Raw genomic sequence first — 17,936 nt, 5'->3', positions numbered from 1 at the left:
CCCAGGGACAGTGTACCTCCGAGCTACACCCCAGCCCTACTTTTTATTTTGAAAGAGGGTCTCACTAAGTTATGGAGGGTCTCACTAAGTAGCTGAGGCTGGCCGTGAACCTGTATCCTCCTGTCTCAGCCTCCCCAGTACTGGGATTACAAAGCATGTGCCACCATACCCGGCTGCTATTTTTTTTTTTTTTTTAATTTGAGACAGGACTTCTCTGAGTTGCCCAGGCTGGTCTTGAATTTGCAATCTTCCTGTCTCAGCTGCCTGAGTCACTGGGATTACAAGAATGCACCTACCTGGTCCCTAAGCATTTCTTTGTTTAGAGGCTCCAAGCTCCTCCCTTGCAGACCTTCATAAAATATATAATAGTCTTCTGCGAGCTAAAGTCACCCACGGTGCTGCAGGACTGCAGAACTCATCATCCTCTCTGTGCCTTGGTACCCATTTTCCACCCTTCCTCTATACCCCTCTCCCTCCTAGCTCTAGCAATCACTAGTCTACACTCAGATCCATTTAGTGTCTTTTCTTTTTTTAAATATATACTTTTACTGGTGCATCGTAATATAAATCATAGTGATGTTGACCTACAAGCACACATTTCTTGGGGGGCTTTCCCTGGCCCCCTCTGCTCCCCTTCTTCCCCATACAAGGTCTGGAGACTGACATTAGTATTTTCACATACGTGTATAATGTCGATGGAAGTGATTCCTCCATTGATTCCCCCCCTTCCCCTAGACCGATTCCCTGGCTCCACTGGGGGGTCTCCTCCATTGCCCCTTCCTGTCAGGGGCACCTCCTTGTGGTGGCACCCCACATCTGGTCCTCCCCGCGCGGTCCTGCCTGGACCCCCAGGCAGGGCGGATGCTGCACCTCTGTTTCCTTTCTGCCATTCACCACTTTGTGCCTGGTCAGCCAGAAATCCAGGAACCGTTCAGAACTAGAGACCATGTGAAACTCCCATGCCAGCATTATTTTTTATTAAGGAATTTTCTTTTTATAGTAAACTAGAAAGAGGATGTTCAGAGTCCAGGTGCATAAAGTGCAAGGAGTTTTGCAGAGCCCCAAAATAGAATAGAAAAAAGCACGCCTTGGTAAATCGTTACTGCCTGACTACTGCTCCTTCTCTAACTAAGGCCGCATTGGAATCGTTCTGCCTGTGCGCTTGAAACACAAGGTGGACCGGAAGTCTCCTTTTTTTATGCTTGGTTTATTCTATTTCTTGATTTTTTTTGAGACACCCCTCTTCTCTCTCTCTCTCTCTCTCTCTCTCTCTTTCTCCCCCTCTCCCTCTCCCTCTCCTCTTCCCCCCTCTTTGATACAGGGAATTGAGGGAGATTTTTTTTTTCTTTTTGGTGGTACTAGGGGTGGAACTCAGGGGCTTTCTACCTCCAGGCTATACTCCCAGACCTATTTTATACTTTATTTGGAAACAGGGTCTCACTAAGTTGCTGAGAGCCTCACTCAGTAGCTGAGGCTGGCTTTGAACCTGTGCGATCCTCCTGTCTCAGCCTCCCAAGAGCAGGGATTACAAGCGTGCGCCACCATGCCCGGCTTGAGGGAGATTCTATCTCTAATCTATCCCCCAAGCCTGTTGTTTTTATCTTGAAGCAGTCTCTCTAGGTTACTGAGGGTCTTACTAAGTTGCTGAGGCTGGCCTTGAACCTGCGATCCTTCTGTTTCAGCTTTCCAAGTACCTGCAATCCAGGTGTGCACCATCACGCCCGGCTTAGACTGGGAGCAGCTAAGATGGAGATAAATGTGTCATGTCACCATGTTACCATTCCAGCCAGATGGCATGGTACAGCGGTCAGGCACACCTATGCTAGACCCAGAGAGTGAGGGGTTGGATATCTGGTTGTGTCACTTTTACTGGTTGTTTAATTTGGCATGGCTAAGCCGGAGATGATGGAATAACGGTGTCAGTTTCCAACTCGGTGAGGAGGGTTGACTAGGTGGACCCTGGGCATTAATTAATTTAAGCCTTAGAAGCTCAGTCATGGCTGTCCGGCCGTGTGTGAGTGTGCACTCCCAGCTGCAGACCCACTCCTGAAAATGCACACATACAACCACATTTTTGGGGGGAAGGGGTACTGGGGATTGAATCCAGGGGCATTCTGCCTCTGAGCTATTTTTATTTTTCCTTTGAAACAGGATCTCACTAAGTTTCTGAGGCTGGCCATGAACCTTTGATCCTCCTGTCTCAGCCTCCCAAGTACTGGGACACCCACATTTTCATGATATGTCAGGGCTTCAGAAATTTCCCCTGTTTCCCACACCCACCACATTAAGCTCCTCTATTCCAGGAAATACCTTAATACTTGGAGAGGTGTGTTTACTTAGAAGAGAGCCACCTGTCCTGTCCGGGGTACTTTTAATCTTTTATATTCTGTGGCAAGATAAATAGGTAAACAGGTATCATTAGAGAGAACTAGCTTTGGTGTCTTTTTAAAACAGGGTTCATAAGGTTGTGTGTGTGTGTGTGTGTGTGTGTGTGTGTGTGTGTGTGTGTTACTGGGGGTTGAACCCAGGATCATTTTATGTCTCAGCTACTGTCCCGGTCTTATTTTTTACCTGGAAACAGGGTCTTGCTGGGTTGCTGAGGCTGTCCTCGAACCTGAGATTCTACTGTCTCTGCCCCCCCCTCCAAGTACTGGGATCACAGTTGTGCACCATGGTGCTTGGCTTACAAGTTTTATTTTGTTTATGAAGAAGAATCTTTCAAGCTGGCGCCCCATCGTCTGGTTCCTTCAGAGAAAGAGTAGTCGGCAGGATTAGATTGGCCATGTTCTTCTTCTGGAAGGTTTCAGCCTCCTTGCTGTGCTCGGGGGAAGGGCCTTCCAAATCCTGTCTGTGTCTAGACACATCAAAGCCCAAGCTGCCTGTTTACTGGGCTCGCTAAACTCCACGAGGAGAACGAATATGGCGGCCTCCCTCTGAGTCACTCCGACCCGAGGGAAGGAGGAGGTGACCTGGTTCATGACCAGGTTCACGGAGGCCAGGTTCCTGCCTCACACAGGCAACATTCCTTTCCCGGGGAGGCCAAATCCCGTTGTCTCTTGCCAAAGACAGTTGGGCAAGGAGACGCCGTTGATTTTGTCTGCATCTCTCGGTGCCAGAGCGAGCCCCAAATGGCTCTAGACAGTTGATTCCATGTACGTCTTCAAGAATAACGTCACTCAACAGGGCCGGTGCTCAGTAAATACCTGGGGAATGAATTCAAGGGAATATACCATGAATGGGGGCCACAATGAATTAAAAACGAATTCAGATGTTAATTAAAATACATTAATTAAAAAGAATATGAAAACTTGGGATAAAGAGCCAAGAAAAAAAAAAGAGATGGCTTTGGGAGGTTTCTCAGAAGCCCCATATCACACACAGCTAAATCTTAGACATTCCCACTCATTTTCAGAAATGTTTTTTTCTCAAGCGTGAGACCCTCTTGATTCTAGAAGTTTTTCCCGCATATCGGAACAGATTTAATTGCAACCAAACCCCACCCTAAATCATAGTTACACATCTATACACGTGGAAGCATTAGTTTCCATGAAGAGTGATTAGTGACATATTTTTCTATTTTTAGGTATATAATTCAAAGTCCATTTCATGTGATTTTGGCATTTTCTTTTTATACCTTAGAGACTTTCTTCCTCTAGGTCTCAGTTATTTCTTAGGCCCTGTTAAAACCTGATCCTTAGTCAAACTGCCCTAACATGACTGAAATGAAGAACCTTAGGGAAAAAAATTACAATTTTATCAACAAATGAACAAATTTCTGAGGCTCTTCTGAGGCTAGACTTTCCAAGGTTATATACCAGCTTTTCTTTTCCTCCTCCCCTCCTCCCCCTCCTCCTCCTCTTCCTCCTCCTCCTCCCCCTCCTCCTCCTCCTCTTCCTTCTCCTCCTCTTCCTCCTCCTCCTCCTCCTCCTCTTCCTTCTCCTCCTCCATCTCCTCCTCCTCCCCTTCCTCCTCCTCCTCCTCTTCCTCCTCCTCCTCCTTTTCTTTCTTTCTTTCTTTCTTTCTTTCTTTCTTTCTTTCTTTCTTTCCTCCTTCTCCTCCTCCCCTTCCTCCTCCTCCTCCTCTTCCTCCCCCTCCTCCTCCTTCTCTTCCTCCTCTTCCTCCTCCTCCTCCATCTCCTCCTCCCCCTCCTCCTCTTCCTCCTCCTCCTCCTCCATCTCCTCCTCCCTCTCCTCCTCCTCCTCCTCCTCTTCCTCCTCCTCCTCCTCCTCTTCCTCCTCCTCCTCCTCCTCTTCCTCCTCCTCCTCCTCCTCTTCCTTCTCCTCCTCTTCCTCCTCCTCCTCCTCCTCCTCTTCCTTCTCCTCCTCCATCTCCTCCTCCTCCCCTTCCTCCTCCTCCTCCTCTTCCTCCTCCTCCTCCTTTTCTTTCTTTCTTTCTTTCTTTCTTTCTTTCTTTCTTTCTTTCTTTCCTCCTCCTCCTCCTCTTCCTCCTCTTCCTCATCCTCCTCCTCCTCCCCCCTCCTCCTTCCCTTCCTCCTCCCCTCCTCCTCTTCCTCCTCCTCCCCTCCTCCTCTTCCTCCTCCTCCTCCTTCCTCCGCCACCTTGGCCAGCTGTTCAGTGGCAGGAGGGACACGGTCACCCTTGTTCTCAGCAGCCCCTGCCCCTGCTGGCCTCCTCCCCAAGCCCCGGCATCACAGTGAACTCTTATGAAATAATTCTCAAAGTGCCCAACCTGTGGTCCTTGAATCTATAATCCTCCCGTCTCAGCCTCCCAAGTACTGGGCTGACAGGTATAACCACCACATCCGGCTTGTAGGCTTAACTGTATACACTTGATAAATTCGGGCGGCTCTCTTCTGTTACCGGGTACCAAGAGATTCTGCTGTTTTGGGCTTACAAAGGGAGAGACACAGTCTTCCACGGGCTAAACACTGCTGAAGAAATGGGCAGGTCACACAGAGTGTTCCCGTGGACCCTTAGGGGGGTTTGGACCTGAGAGGAGTCCTGGATGCTCTTTGCAATGCTGTCCTCAAAGGAGGGTGTCCCCCACTCCCCTGGTCTCTGTAGGAGCAGCTCATAATAACCAGAGACTGTGACTCCCAATGAGAACAAACCCGTTGAAGGTACTCACAGCACCCTGCGTGGCTTCTGACTGGGTAGTGTTGGCTGAGTATCATGCTCTTGCAAGGACGGGGATGGGGTCTGTGGCTGCGTCTCCTATTACGCCCGCTGTGGCAAGCGTGGTACCAGGCACATAGTAGTGCTCAGTAAGTCTTCGTAGTAATCGCTTTCTGGAGTAAGGCATTCCAGCACAGCCTTTACGTGTGGCTTTGTAGCCAGTGCCTGGGTCTGAGCTCCGGATTTACCACCGACTGTCTGCCATCTTTGGGTAGGTTGCTTCTGCCTGTGCTGGGATTACAAGCGGGCGCCATCACACCCTGCTGAGCGGGTTCCCTTCTTGTGAAGCCCTTGCTCCATTGGTGAGGGGCGGGTGAGCATCCGGGCAGATGCTGAGGCGTGAATTCTGAGGGAGGGAGGCCCCACCCGGCCCTGGGACTCCAGAAGGCTCCGGATTGGGTGGGGGGAGCGACAGAATCGGAGGGAGACCTGGGGCCAGTGGGAGCCAGGCAGGTGCGGAGCGGAGGGAGAGCTTCAGCTGTTCACACGGAAGATCACTCCAGCAAAAAGCAAAAGCATGCACGGTCCAGGTCCAGGGAAGAGGACACGGCCTCTTCTCCCATGGAGAGAAAGCAGCAGGAGGAGGTGCGGGGCGTCTCTCCCACTGACACATTTCTTTAAATATGCTTTTGTTGGTGCACTGGAATCTCACAGCATAATGAGGTTCAGAGTGATGGTTACGTACCCGCGTACAGCGCCTGGTCAGCTTGCGCTTAGGTGTTTGTTGCATGTTTATTTGTGCAAAAAGGAGAAATACCCCTTCCCCTTTCTCCTTGGATGGGGAAGGCCCAGGAAACACAGAAGCCCCCCACCCCCGCCGCCCCCGCCGGAAGCGAGGCACATCCCTCCCCTCTTCCCACTCTGGGTCAGGGGAGGCTATGGCGGTGGTGGACAGTGGAATCTCCCCAGCTCTCACATCTGTCAGAGGGGAAGCAGCTAAAACCACGAGGCCGGAGGGAGTTGGCTTTCACATCCTTTGAAGTCTAAAGTTACCCAGCTACGGAAACCCAGGGACGTGCAGCTGGGCACAGCCGCTGCGGTGTGTCCGCAGCTTCTAGATTCCCAATCGGGGTGAAGTTGCTGTGGGGTTCGGTTGCCATTGACGCATTAATATGGGGTTCAGAGCGCCCAGTTAGGGTGGAACACGGAACACTGTGTGTTGGCGAAGACAGACAAGATCGCTCGTGGATTCTAGATGAAGAAGGGATCCTGTAGAGGAGCAATTAAGGTGACCTATCTGAGGGGATGGGATTGGTGTGGGAAGCCATTAAGGTTTTCCCCTAAAAGAATATTTCTGACTCAGCTGACTGTCCTTTGCCCAGAGTCAACAAGGTTTGGGGTCATAGAAGGTTCAAAGTAAAAGGTTTGAGAAAAGATCAGGTGGTGATGGCGCGAGGGTACTGACTAACCTACCTGTAATGTATGTGCTTTGGATTGGTCTGTATTGTATTCTAGTGGTGATAGCACAAGGATATCGATTGACCTGTAACTGTATAAATACCTCTAGAAAAATAAACCCATTGTCGGCCCAATAGAGAATACTGACCCAGGAGTAGTCATCGACCAGTAGAGATATTGACCCAGGAGCAGGGGTCGGCCAGTAGAGATAGTAGGCTGGTGGTTCCCCCATGTTAGAATTAAATATTCTTTGAATCAGATTCTAAGAGTTGAATTCTTCATCTTCACACCTCTCTTTGGAACCCATACTTTCGCCGGCTGGCTCTGGCAGAGGGGGAAGAGGGAAATTCTTTAAAGCACATGATGTACTTAAACATATCAATCAGGAAGCCAAGCAGGGGTAGGAGCGAAGGGGAGGCAAGGGTTAGGGATTGGGTAGGGGCTGATTGGGTGATGTGTGCATGTATATCTGCACAAGTTTTTTTTTTTAATCTTATTAAGATGTATGACTACAATGCACCAATAAAAATTTATTAATATAAAAAAATTACGTGTGGAGTTTTGGTGGAATTTTCTTTGAAGCCCTAATGCATTTTGTGAAACCGGTGGGTGGGTGGCTTCGCCCCGGGGCTGTATTCAGCACTGAAGACGTCGTGACCAGCGCCAGGTCCGTGTTCATGGCACAGAGGGTGTGTTGGGTCTGGTGGGGCACAGGCTTCCTCCAGGTGACTAAGGCTGGGCTTCACGTCCACTCAGGGCCAGGATCCTTGTAGCCAGCGCCAGTTGGCTTTCCTCCCGGAGCTGAATCATGAATGGCCGTTTGGAATCTGCCAGGGTGAAAGGTGTCCTTGCCTCCTGTCCTGCTCCCCCAGCATCCTTGTTCCGGTCTAATGGTCTAACTGGCATTTCCTGTTGTCGGGCCTTTGCCTGTGTGTAAGTCCAGATTCAAGCCGCCCCGTTTGCTGCTTCTACAGATGGTCATTCATGGAGCAGCGACGGATGGCGATCCCACCTGCAAAGTCATCAGTAAGATCTAGGGAAAGATGGTAGCACAAGGGAGAAACGAGACAGGATCACCTCAGGGAGATAATTAGACAAAGAGGATGGTTTCAGACAATGCGATGGGACTTGGAAGGAGGAATAGAGGATGATGTGCAAGACCAGCTTCAGTGGGAGGGAGCCTGGCCACAGCACATGAGGCTGTTCTCTCTGAAGACGTGATGTTTATCCGGAGACTTAATGAGAAGGAGCCAGAGGTATAATGATGTGCAGGAAGAATGTTCTCTGAAGGAAATCAGAACTGTGAAAAACTCCCCAGGCAGGGATGAGCTTGGTTCATTAAAGAAATGACAGCCGGGCGTGGTGGCGCAGGCTTGTAATCCCAGTACTTAGGAGGCTGAGACACGAGGAACGTGGGCTTGAGGACAGCCTCAGAGACACAGGGAGATTCTCAGCAACCTACCTGAAGCCCCAGCCCCATTTTGTTTTATTTTTATTTTGGAACAGGGTCTCACCAGGTTGCTGAGAGCCTTGCTAAGTTGCTGAGGCTGGTCGTGAACCCTTGACCCTCCTGTCTTGGCTTCCCAAGTACTGGGATTACAGGCGTGCATCACCATGCCTGGCCAGACTTGGTGCTCTTGACAGGCCCTGGGAATGCTTATTCAGGACTCCAGATGCTCAGGCCTGTCATAAAGAATTCCCCTTTAACGCCGGGCGTGGTGGCGCGCGCTTGTCATCCCCGCGCTTGGGAGGCAGAGACAGGAGGATCGCGCAGGTTCGAAGCTAGCTGCGCGCGCTGGCTTAGGAGACCCTGTTTCCAAAATAAAAAATGTAAAAATAGGTCTGGGAGTGTAGCCCGGAGATAGAAGGGCTTCCAGGAACCCCAGTACCACCAAAAAAAAAAAAAAAAAAAAAAAAAAAAGAATTCCCCTTCCATTTGGTAAAGTTTGGCAGGCTCCAAATTCATCCTTAGGAGAGCTCTGAGTCATGGATGAGGCCAGGTTGATGGAGCATCTAAGTTCAACTCTGACGCAGTCAAATTGAATGTCAAAGTCAAAGAATGAGCTGAGGATTCAGGTATTTATATCAACAGGTGTTAAAAGATTATTTGGACCATGGTGGAGGATTAGAAACTAGATTTCAGATTAATTCCAGAATTATACCTCTTGTTAGTCGTCTAGGCAATGAGGGTGGTAAACCCTCTTCCCCTTTTTTAGTATAGGGGATTGAATCCAGTGACATTTTCCCTCTGAGCTTATATTTCCCCCTTTTTTAAAAAATAATTTTTACATTTTGATACAGAAGCTTACTAAGTTCCTGAGAGTTTCACTAAGTTGTTGAGGCTGGCTTCAAACCTGTGATCCTCCTGTCTCAGACTCCTAAGTACTAGGATTACAGGTGTGCCACCTTTGGCAAGGCTAATAAATGTTTAAAAATTATTCAGCTAGGGTTTTTGAGTGCTTATTCTGCACCAAGGAGTAGGCTTGGTTATGGATAAAGCAGCTTAGAACAAAACTACCTGAGCCCGAGCTTTCATGCTGTTAAAAAAATTATATGTGAACAGGAGACTGGGTCCAAAACCCTCTGACCCAGCCTGGCGCCCCAGCTTCGTACAAGTCATCAGAAATTGTTAGAAATGTGAAAGATTCCCATCTGTGTATTCAAGTGCATTGCACTAGTGGTAAACAAAGGGAAGAAAATTCTGTGTTTTCTCCCATAATATGTATACCCCATTGAACAAAAATGCCTACTATTTATTTATTTATTTATTTATTTATTTATTTATTTATTTATTGGTGGTACTGGGGTTCCTGGAAGCCCTTCTACGTCCGGGCTACACTCCCGGACCTATTTTTATATTTTCATTTGGAAACAGGGTCTCTTAAGCCAACGAGGCTGGCTCCGAACCTGCGCGATCCTCCTGTCTCCGCCTCCCAAGCGCGGGGATGACAAGCGTGCGCCACCACGCCCGGCTCCTATTCTTTAAATAATCAATAAACATGCATGAAATTATTGAGACAAACGCGTTTCTCAAAGCGATCGTCGAGAACGGGAGTATCAACAACATGGTTTGAGCAGTTATAGCCCAGTCAGACACCACTTCTCTCCTTCGCTTTCTGAGTGTGGACACGAGATCCACGGAAACTATATCGCAAGATAAATACCTAATGAATGAGTGACCCGCAAGGCACTGGGAACATTGGCACGGGCACTTACACGTTCCCTCCGCTTTGTTGCAAAGACAGGTGAAATTCCTTCCGCATTAGGCAAATAGAACGTGTGCCCATCCTGCCTCGAGTGTCACCATGAACTCAATTGCCCCCGTGGGTCATAGTTCAGTCAGCCTAATCTGGCCCGGGAAGCCCGTTCTTGGCTCCATTGCTAATCCATGGAACAGATTTTAATCTCTGAGAATGAACGCATTCCTAAATATCTTAGAGTCGATGACTGCCGGTGTAGGTATTTTAAAAGTCAGGTGCGCGGGTCTCCAGGGAGACAATCCGTGTTTGTGAAACAAATGCACGTTCCTTTGAAAATCCTTGTGTTAATGAATAGAGTTTGCGTGCCACTTGGAAGTTTTCAGCACACTCTCATGACACCATCCCCAAAGAATCCCAGTTACAGAGGGTTTTAGAGCAGACTTGTCAGCCAGCGCTGGTGATCACCCCTCAGGGTTTCAGTGCTGGGGTCGAAACCCCGGCCTTGCCACACTTAGGGGGGATAAATATTTACTTGCTTGCGGGTCTGGTGACTATTGCATGCACATAGACCCTTGACGCTGGCCGTGCAGGAGCGGGGGGCATCGGTCTTTAGGGCGTGATGGCCAGAAGCAGAGGGAGCCGGCGGGAGGGCGAGTTGCCCAACTCATTTTACAAGATCGTCATCACATCGCAAACCTCCAAGATCTCCTCATCAGAATCGTCTAGAAATCTGCAGGGAAAATGCGATTCCCCCCGATCTTCTCGAGTGGGCAGAGGAGCAGTGGTCATTCATTACCCAAGAAGTTTGATACTGACCTACACAGCCGAGCTGCCCTTCCTCAAGCGAAGTTGTTTTCTCATTTCTTGTATTTTTTCCTCCTGTTCTAACAAAGAACATGCTAGACAAGCTTTTCCCAAGTTCATCCCGGGTGAGTTGATGAGTTAACTATTTTAAACTCTTCCGGCACTTGTAGACTTTTAAAGTCTTAATATGAATTTTTTTCCAGTTCACTTGCTAGTGAACTTTGGAAAGATTTGGCAAATTGACTTTATGCTTACCCAAAGGACTCAGCGTGATTTCCCGGAAACTCTAAGGAGAAAAAGAATAGATAGAATTAGGATCAGGAATCTCATTAAGAGGATAGTTTTCTTCTTTTCTTTCTCTTCCTTTTTTTCCTCTCCTCCTCCTCCTCCTCCTCCTCCTCCTCCTCCTCCTCCTCCTCCTCCTCCTCCTCCTCCTCCTGTACTGGGGATGGAACCCAGAGGCATTCTACCTTTGGGCTATACCCCCAGCCCTATTTTTTATTTTTTTATTCTGAAACAGGGTCTCACTGAGTTGCAAAGGGTCTCACTAAGTAGCTGAGGCTGTCCGCGAACCATGATCTTCCTGTCTCAGCCTCTCAAATGCTGGGGTTACAAGCGTGCAACACCCCCCCCCGCCCCGCTATTCTTCTTCTTCTCCTCTTCTCCTCCTCCTCCTCCTCCTCCTCCTCCTCCTCCTCCTCCTCCTTCTTCTTCTTCTCTCTCTCTCTCTCTCTCTCTCTCTCTCTCTCTCTCTCTCTCTCTCTCTCTCTCTCTCTCTCTCTCTCTCTCTCTCTTTCGTACTGCAGATTGAACCAGAGGTGTTTTATCTCCAAGCTACACCCCCAACCATGTTTATTTTTATTTTGAAACAGGGTCTCACTAAGTTGACAAGAGTCTCGCTACTTGCTGAGGCTATCCTCATTCCTGCGATCCTCCTGTCTCAGCCTCCCAAGTCCTGGGTTACATGTGTGCACCATCACACCTGGTTTCTTCTGCTGTTTCTATAATTCTCATCTAGCCACTACTGCCCCCTATAGGAAGGCAACAGTAAACTAATTTCATGTTATAATCTCAGTTGTTCACTTGGATTAATAACCTGCTTCTGTTACTTAACCAAACAGAAGACGACCTCGGTGATGTCTCGGGAACACCAGGGCCTCTCTCTATTCACGCCCATGTTTCCTTCTTTGCTTTGGCTGTCCATTTCCACTAAGAAAGTGAGGTGACTCATATGGAGTTTTCTGTCAATCAAAATATCTCTGGAATTAAAAAATGTTATTAAAGATACCTGAGCTGGGTATAGCAGCACCTGCCTGAAATCTCAGCTACCGGGGAGGCTGAGGAAGGAGGATCCCAAATCCAAGGCCAGCCTGGACAATTTAGCAAGGCCCTGTCTCAAAATAAAATTTAAAAAAGGGCTGGGGGATGCAGCGTCGTGGTTTAGCGCTTGCCTATCATGCCACAGGCCCCGGGCTCAATGTCCAGCAACACACGCATGCACACACATATAATTTTTGAGAACAATGATCTCAGATAATTTGCTGCAAGTTAGGTACCAAGAAAGAACAAATAAAGCCCAGCATGAATACTGGGGTGAGCTTGTACCTCTAGTGAATTATACTGTTGAGAACAGAATTTCTAGGAAGGAATAAGAAACAATTCTTCTGAGTACAGACATTTTTATTGTTTAGCAAGTGCACTGCCAGGTGTGATGGCGCACACCTGTAATCCCAGTCCTCGGGAGGCTGAGACAGGAGGATCGCAGGTTCGAGGACAGCTTCAGCAAGTAGTGAGACTCTCATCAACCTAGTGAGACCCTGTTTCTAAATAAAAATAAACTAGGGTTAGGGGTGCAGCTCAGAGGTAGAATGCTCCTGGGTTCAATTCTCAGTATTGCACATACACACACACACACAAAAACTTCATGGTAGGGTTCTTCAATTTCAGCGGTTCCTAATTGCCAGACATTCTTCTGCCCCTTTTTATGACTTCTGTTCAATTTGTATGTCTCATACAAGACCATGTTTATTATTGTTATTATTGTTATTGTTATTATTATTATTATTATTATTATTATTATTATTATTTATTTGCAGCATTAGGGATGGAACCCAGGGGCATTCTACCTCTGAGCTACATTCACTGCCCTATTTTTTATTCTTTATTTGGAAGTGGGGTCTCACTAAGTTGCAAAGGGCCTCACTAAGTAGCTGAGGCTGTTCCTGAACCGCAATTCTCCTGTCTCAGTCTCTCATGCTGGCATTACAAGCATGTGCCTCCACGCCCGGCTATTTGTTTATTATTTTATCCAATCCTGATCGTCGAGAGGCTACATATATTTTATTGCTGATAAAGAAGGACTGGCGGGACAGGCAGTCAGGAGCAGAGAGCAGTGGTTTTGCCACTGGGGTCAAGGTCAAGTCCAGGAGATTAGAGAAAGTTCAGCAGGTTAGGCTGAATCATAAATAAAGCCTTGGCTTTTGACCGATGATGTCCAACTGCCCTGTCCTAAACGCTTGCTGATAAACTGATTAACTGACCCATTTAGGTTCTTCGAGCACCAAGATGTGTAGGAAAAGGAGTGAGGGCTGAGGAGTCAGACAGACCAGGGCTCAAGTCCCCGTTTTCTGCTAATTGTGTTTCTCTGATCAAGAGGTTTAGCTTTTTCAATTCTATTAAAAAACAAACAAACAAAAAATCTCCAGAAATTGGAACTCTTCTACACTGTGGGATTGCAAACTAGTTAAGCGCAATAGAGCTCACTCTATGGATTCCTCAGAAAATAGGGACTAGATTCGCCATATAATCCAGCTACTCTACTTCTGGGTAACTTCCCAAAGGGACTGAAATCAGGAAATTATATAATGCATACCCACATTCATAGTAATGTATGCACACCCGTGCTCATAGCAGCAAAACTCACAATAGCCAGTCTCTGGAGTCAGGGGTGGTGGTGCACACTTGTAATCCCAGTACTTGGAGGCGGAGACAGGAGGATTATAGGTTCAAAGCCGGTCTTAGCAACTTAGCGAGGCCCTCCTCGACCTAGTGAGCTCCTGTTCCCAGATAAGAAATAAAATTGATCTGGGCTGTAATTTGGAGGTAGGATGCCCCTGGGTTCAATTGCTAGCACCAACACACACACACAAAAAGAAAATAAACAAACAAACAACCACAACAAATGCAAATAGCGCAAAGGCCAATACGCTTAGGCCACTGGGTTGGTAGAAAGGTATTTTTTAATTGTCCTGGTAATTCTCCATTTGCCCCATAAAAACTCTAACTGAAAAAGGGTTGATTTTCTCCACACGTCTGAGGGTCTGTTCTATCAGCAGGTAAAACTGGTTTTTTCTATATTTCCGAGGCTGCCATCGCCTGACTTTCCTATGGGGGCCCCGAACATTCCGTCTGATGTATTCTGTCCTGTAAAGGGGCCTGTTTCATTTTTGTCCAGATAGGAGCCCCAGTGCCCTCCCTGTGCTCTGTCAAGACAGACCTAGGTACATTTCAAATGTCTGGCTCCTCCTAAGAACACGTACGCATAAGGTACATCGGCTGTCCTTCGATAGCTGAGGCCCAGAGAGGTTAAATAAAGTCCTCACGCCACACAGCTCGGACATGGCTTCTCTGGCATTGAAACCCTGGTAAGGTTAACGATTTTACAATTGGTGCAGCTGTGGGGAGCTGACAGGGCGTGCGCTTGAGCTGTTCCTGTAGAGCTGAGGAACACTGGAATTTTTAGGTTTGAAGGAATGAAAATAATCCTTAGGCTTACAAAGACTTCACAGCCCTTAGCTCAAAGCACACGGCCACATCACACCAGCAGCACTGCCTCCAGCGTTAGAAGGCTCTGCTCCACGGCTTAACAATGCGCAGTGGGTGGCTCAGGTGTAGGGTTTGTGTCTCAGTAAAAAAAAAAAAAGACACATTCTTAGACCCAAGACCCGCACATAGGACAGCAAGATGCCGACCTAGAGACAGGCGTGAGAAACAGGACAGGTGGGGACCGCATCGCCATCGCGGGCTCTCACACGGTGGGGCTGTCGCAATCCCCACTGGGTGCCATGTTCTGCCCCGGCCAGCCCTCTGCGCCAGGGCGGGTGCCTGGGGTGCAGGGGCTCAGTGTGCAGCTGGAGCCGTGTCCCTCCTCCCGGCTCACGAGGGCTTCCCATGAACAACCCCCCACCACCCAGAGGGGCGGCGACGGCAGAGGGTCTGCCACCAACGTCCAGGATGTCCCTCGAGCTCTTGGTTTTTGCTTCTTATCTTTCTCTTTTCTCTCTCCTCCTCAAATCATGTGGGCATCAGAAAAGCAGAGGGAACTGCCTTCCCAACATATCATTGCAAACTGGCTTTCCATACATATTTGTGGGGTTTCTGTCCAAATCAAATAATTGATGGTGCCTTCCCGGGGCTGGAGTGGGGCTGGAGAGATGGGCCAGTAAGCTGTGTGCACTGAACAGCACATATAATACTAACACTACTACTACCACCACCACCACCACCACCACCACCACCACCTCCTCTTCCTCCTCCCCCTCCTCCTCCCCTTCCTCCTCCCCCTCCTCCTCCCCCTCTCCTCCTCCTCCTCCTCCTCCTCCTCCTCCTCCTCCTCTTCTTCTTCTTCTTCTTCTTCTTCTTCTTCTTCTTCTTCTTCTTCTTCTTCTTCTTCCCTTCCTCTTCCTCCTCCTATTATTTTTTATTATTATTATTATTATTAGTAGTAGTAGTAGTAGTAGTAGTAGTAGTAGTATACTGGGGGTTGATCTCAGGGGTATTCTACCTCTGAGCTACACTCCCAGCCTATTTTAGGGTTTATGTTTAAAAATTTTTCAAACTAGGTTGAAAAATCAACCTATCACTAGGTTGATGGGAGTCTCACTACTGGCTGAGGCTGTCCTTGAACCTGTGCTCCTCCTGTCTCAGCCTCCCAAGTACTAGGATTACGGTGTGCACCACCACATCCGGCTGAGCAGCATCAGTTATAGGTGATGGTCACGACAGCTCTGAGTTCTTGAGCGCTGACGCTGTGACAAGCACTATTAGTACTCCCCCGGGGGACCGCATGGCAGTTACCTCGGCCAGTCACACGTCCACAGGCGATGGCCTTGGGAAGGTTGCCTCCCAGTGCAGGCCATCCTATAGGCTGTTACAGACATTACCAAGAGGACCAAGGTAAAAAGAGATATACACTGAGCAGCTAGGGCGAGCCCTATGCCAGCACCCCTAGCCGGAAGCAGACCAAAGAGGCATGAACCCCCCCTTTGGATTTTAATGGAGGGGGAGGTGAGGGATGGCAAGTGTCAATCAAATAACCACTCAAATGCCTGTGAGCTCTCACGGCCAAAGGAGAGAGAGGCCTCGCACCCCACGGGTCCTACATCCTTCCTGCCTGCCTTGGGGTCCCACCCCTCCACCCACACGCTGATGATCCAAAGCTGATGACCATTCTCCATCCCCAGGTGCAAAATGAGGAGAATTACCAGCCACCGTGCAGGGTGGGGAAGCCGGGGGCCCGGGTGAGCGTCGATAAATATTAGTGAGTGTCCTCATCCTGAGCGCAGGCACCTGGCAGTCGGTGGCCGCTCTAGGTGGGCTGCTCAGGGAAGAGGGGGCGGCCCTTGACCCTCAGGGACCCCACCCCACCCTTTGCTCTTCCTGACTTCTGCATCCTGTGCTCACGGCTGGCACTCAAGGGTCTCTTCAAAGTTTCTCTTAGGCGGCTCTGGCCATTTCTCTTGGATGCGATCAAAGCCACATGATGGACCCAGAGGCTGAACCCCAGGCTCATTCCGGGTCCTGAGTGCAGCAGGGTCTGCTGTGCAGAACCCACACCTCGCTTGGGTTCCCTTCCCCTCCCGGCCCCACTGCCTCGGGGCCTCCCAGGGTCTGCCTCAGGGAGTGCTGGGCCTGGGGCAGCGTCTTGGGGATCAGGGTGTTCAAGGATGACTTCATCCAGAAGCTAGACCGGGCTCTGCAGGTGCGTGGGCGCCGGGAGGACGGCGGAGGGCGAGGGGTACAGGTGCGGCGCCTGGGAGAACAGGAAGGAAGAGGAGTGATGGCAGAGGCCAGTGTGGCCCAGGCCGGAGGCCGCCGAGCTGGGGTGGGTGATGTGGGCCGAGGACTGCGTGGTGGGGCCACGATTTATAGTGCAGGGAGTCCAGTTATAGAACATAGGGCTTTATGTGAGGGCAAAGGGGAACCACAAAGCAGGACAGACATGGTCGGGCTTGTTTTTTTTAAATTTTTTATTGGTGCATTGTAGTCAAACATCTTAATGGGGTGCAAGATGGTGGAGACACAGCTGCACACCTCACCCTGTTAGCCCTTACCCAGTTCCCGTCCCCTCCCTCCCCCTCCCTCCTTCTCATGTTTGGCTTAGTGACTGACATTGATATGATTGCTAATGTACAGCATGTGTAAGACTTTCCCTCTTCCCCTCCCATCCCCTCAGTAGCTTACCTTATTTGCTCATCTATAGAAATCTCCTTCTTCGTCTAGAGTTCCTCCTATGACCCATTTTCTCCCTAGCTTTCACATCTCAGGGAGAGCATCCTATTTCTTATTTTTTGTGACCGGCTAATGTCACTTAGCATCATGTCCTCCAGGCTCCATCCATCTCCCTGTAAATGACATAATTGTGTTTTTTCTTTATGGCTGAGTAAAAATCCACTGTGTAATATCCCATAGTTTTGTAATCCATTCATCTGTCGATGGACATCTTGGCTGGTTCCACAGTTTGGCAATGGTGCGGGTTTGGGTTTTGTAAAGACCATCGAGGCAGGGAGCCCTGGGGAGGGCGGCAAGCATCATGGGATCCTCGGGAGTTCCCGCAGCGGTCCAGGGGAGAGGCACCGATGACCACAGCCCGTGTGGCAGGGATGGTGGGGAAGACGGAAGTGAATAGGCTTGAAAAATATGTCCTCAGCAAACATATTTAAGTTAAAGAATCATCTTTTAGCCAAGCACGGTGTGCAGGCATATAATCCCAGAACTTGGGAGGCTGAGATAGGAGGATATCAGGTTTGAAGCCAACCTCAGAAACTTAGTAAGACCCTGTTTCAAAATAAAAAAAAAAAGAAAGACATTTAAAGGGCTGGGGGGTGACGTGGTGTGGTGGTGCTTGCCTGTAATCCCAGTACTTGGGAGGCTGAGACAGAAGGATTGCAGGTTTGAGGACAGCCTCAGCAATGTAGTGAGACTCTCAGTAACCTAGCCAGAATTTTTCAAAACAAAACAAAACAAAAAAAGGGTTAGAGGTATAGTTTGGGGGTAGAACATCCCTGGGTTCAATCCCCAATGCCAATTTTTCTTAAAGAAATAGAATAATCTTTCACTAAAATTGCTTATTGAAGGCTAAATTTTTATAAGGATAGATTTGTGAATTAGGGTTTGTAAA

The sequence above is a fragment of the Muscardinus avellanarius genome (assembly GCF_963383645.1).
Source record: "Muscardinus avellanarius genome assembly, chromosome: 19".
Taxonomy (NCBI): Eukaryota; Metazoa; Chordata; class Mammalia; order Rodentia; family Gliridae; genus Muscardinus; species Muscardinus avellanarius.
This window is presented reverse-complemented; position numbering follows the sequence as displayed.